This window comes from Choloepus didactylus, chromosome 8 (assembly GCF_015220235.1).
Source record: "Choloepus didactylus isolate mChoDid1 chromosome 8, mChoDid1.pri, whole genome shotgun sequence".
In the NCBI taxonomy this organism is placed as follows: Eukaryota; Metazoa; Chordata; class Mammalia; order Pilosa; family Megalonychidae; genus Choloepus; species Choloepus didactylus.
In genome coordinates this window covers 93,337,836-93,341,210 of record NC_051314.1, presented here as the reverse complement: position 1 = coordinate 93,341,210, position 3,375 = coordinate 93,337,836, and the positions used below count along the sequence as shown (strand labels likewise).

The 3,375-nt window shown below is 37.9% G+C and overlaps 1 pseudogene; it reads left to right on the top strand.

Annotated features, from left to right (window-relative positions):
* Positions 1-2,032: 2,032 nt before the first annotated feature.
* On the top strand, positions 2,033-2,846 carry LOC119542987 (annotated as a pseudogene).
* The last annotated feature ends 529 nt before the right edge of the window (positions 2,847-3,375 follow it).

The window sequence follows — 3,375 nt, the reverse complement described above, 5'->3', positions numbered from 1 at the left end:
TTACAACACAGAAATTAATAAAATAATCTTTCAAGTAATTTAAAGTTTTGGTAGTGATTTTTGAACCCTGATTTTTAGCAGTTTAATTCTTTTATCAAATGAAATTGTATTGGGCCTCCCCAATATATAAAACAAAAACTGAGCACATCTGTGGTTAAAGTAGCAATGAGGGTCCCAAACCCCATCCACTCCATCTCCCCAGAGCCCTGCCTTTGAATCCCCCGTAAGTTCCAGAGGCAGCACTGTGACTTAATAGATGAGATAGAGATGTGAATAGCTAATACAATACAGGGTAGAAGCTGGCAATATAGACAAAGAAAAGACTAAATCCTATAGGGGTATTTGGAGAGACATCACAGAAGAACTGGCATTTACATTGTGCATTTAAAAATAAGCAGGATTTTGACAGAGAATATGGAGAGAAAAAGGGGGTAAGAAATAATGAAGGAAAAATGTGACCAAAATGCACAGAATATTGGACATATACCTGTGTTTTAAGAAGAACAAGTCACAAATTGTGGACTCTTGGTCTTTGTTGCCTAAAACATCTTTATTTCTCCCTGACTCATAAATAAACATTTGGTTGGGAAGATGCAGCACTGTGCAGAGGAGGTTCCCTGGTTGTAAACAGGCTTTACCTCTGTTCTAAATAAGCTTATCATCCAAGGAGGAAAATGAGAACAGTATACTAAACATAGGCAATGTTAATATAAATATACATACCCTTATTACTGAATTGCAAAAGTCACTCAGAGGAAAAAATTAGGTCCTCCAACTTGCTTTGATCATTTCTTTTTTTACCATTCCTACTCTCATAGTCACTGAAATTTTCCCACACTGAAAAGGCCAAGAAAATAAAATATATAGCCAGATCACAAACCACTCTGAAGCTTTTTGCTTCTACTATAAAATGAGGGGGGTTGATTAGGTCATAGACACCCTTTCTAGTTATAACATTGTCTGGTTCTATATAGATAAATGTAGCCAGCACATAATTCTCTCTCTCTCTCATCTTTCTCCTTTGCTCCCTCCTTCGCATCCTCTCTCACACATATGAAATGACATACACATTTTTAACAACAACTAAAAGCCCACTTTATTCTTAGGCTAGTTTGATGTTTTATCCTGAGTCATTTTCTCAATAAGTGAATATTCTTAAGTATATTTATTTATCTATATAATCAACTAATAAATATAAAAATATATGCCATGCGTATAAATGTGTGTTTATCATTGTACACATATGATTTGGTTGTGGGGAATTTATAATAAAAATACTTGTCAAATGTGGATCAATATCACTAATCAATCAGGAAAGAATATCAGAGACTGCCCCACAGAGCATAACGTCTGATAGGTTATTTCAGCAGCCTCCCTAAGGCCCACCAGAACTATAACTTGCCTTCAGGGTTCAGGTTGAGCAAGGTCAAGTCTAGGGACTTCATTCCAATGAACACTGATCACTCCATAACACTCCTTCAGATCTCTCAGGAAAACGATATAAATTTTGACCTCCCTTGAAGTTCAGCTGTGGAGATCCTGGTCCCAGGTTCCATGAGGGGCCCATGAGATTTCCAGGACTTCTTTCCAGGTTTTTGGTGCCTTGTAAGACTAGTATTAACCAAGCCCCAGGCAGACCCCCAAAGCCACTTCCTCTTAGAAAGAGGTCAATCCTAATAACTCATTCTACTAGTAGACAGGACCCCATGCACTCATGAGCTATTCTGTTACATATCTCTTATTAATGCTGTATGTTTGGAAGGAGGGTAAGAGTTGAACTGTGCAGGTGTGGAAATACTGATCCTTCCCATAAAGTAGAGTATAAAAGGGCCTGGAAGGCTGGCAAAGCTCAGGGAATAAGCACCTAAACAAGCCATGCAAACTGAATCTCAAATACTTTCATATTTCATACACATAAGGACATTTATCTCCTCTTAAATGTGTTAATTGTTAACTATTAGAACTATTTGGACAGAGAGGCGGTAGCGGCAGCGGCGGCAGTAATGGCAGCACTGTAAGGGGGTTTTGGAAGATGGTGCAGATTAAGGAATTCCTTGTGGTTTTGCCATGTTCAGGAATATTGGTTGGACAGCTTTATTCTGTGGCTGAAGCTATTAAGAATGAACCTGGTGGTGAAGAAGGAAACGAAGTCTTAAAAAATGAACCTTATGAGAAGGATGGAGAAAAGAGACAGTATACACACAAAATTTATCACCTAAAGAGCAAAGTTCCAGCATTTGTGAGGATGACTGCTCTTGAGGGTTCCTTGGTGTTTCATGAAAAAACCTGGAATGTATACCCCTACTGTCCAACAATTGTAACAAATGAATATATGAAAGATGATGAATTCATTAAAATTGAAACATGGCACAAACCAGACTTGGGAGCATTAGAAAATGTGCACGGTTTAGATCTTAACACATGGAAAACCATCAAAATCGTCCACATAGATACTGCAGATCGAAGTCAAGTTGAACCAGCAGACTGATGAAGACAAAACTGATGAAGACTCAGCATTATTCCAATCAGTCAAGACCAAGAGAGGCCCTTTGGGACCCAATGGAAGAAGCTGCTGGCACACAACCCAGACTACACAAAAATGTGTGACTATAAGCTGGTGAGCATCAAATTCAAGTGGTGGGGACACGTAACAAAGTAGAAAACTTCATTCAGAAGCCAGAAAAAAGGATGTTTATGAACTTTCACTGCCAGCTTTTTTGTTGGATTGACAAGTGGATTGATCTGACAATGGAAGACGTTAGAATGATGGAAGATGAAACTCAAAAAGAATTAGAAACAATGCTAAGAAGGGTTCTGTCCGAGGCATGTCAGCTGCTGATGTCTAGATCATGGTCAGAGACAGTATCAAACCATTTATGTAATCAAGGTCAAGTGAGGGGAACAAGTGCAGCCAGTGATGAGTAAAGAAGAATCTGACCAGTGTCTTGCAGTGTTGACGCTTCCCAGACATGTGCTTACAACTTTGTACACACATGCAGAGGTTCCCAACCATGTGTGTATATATGTATGTGTGTGCATATCTGTAGCTGTGTATAAAATGCATGTAGAGCTACAGATAAAGTACACACCCTTGTGTGTGTATATATATATATATATATATATACACATACATACATACTGAGATGATAAGTACAATAGCTCCAAAGTATGCTACAGCACTGTACCTATCTTTGGCAAGAATGCAGAAGAAAACATCTTCAATGTATGTACCTGGGACAGATTTTAATAATTATCAGAGTAATATCATTAATGGACAAATTGATTGCAACATAATACTAGCTGGCATGTTTCATAAATGTCAAGTTGTGGATATATGTATGTATATATATCCTTTTATTATCTTTCCATTCTTTA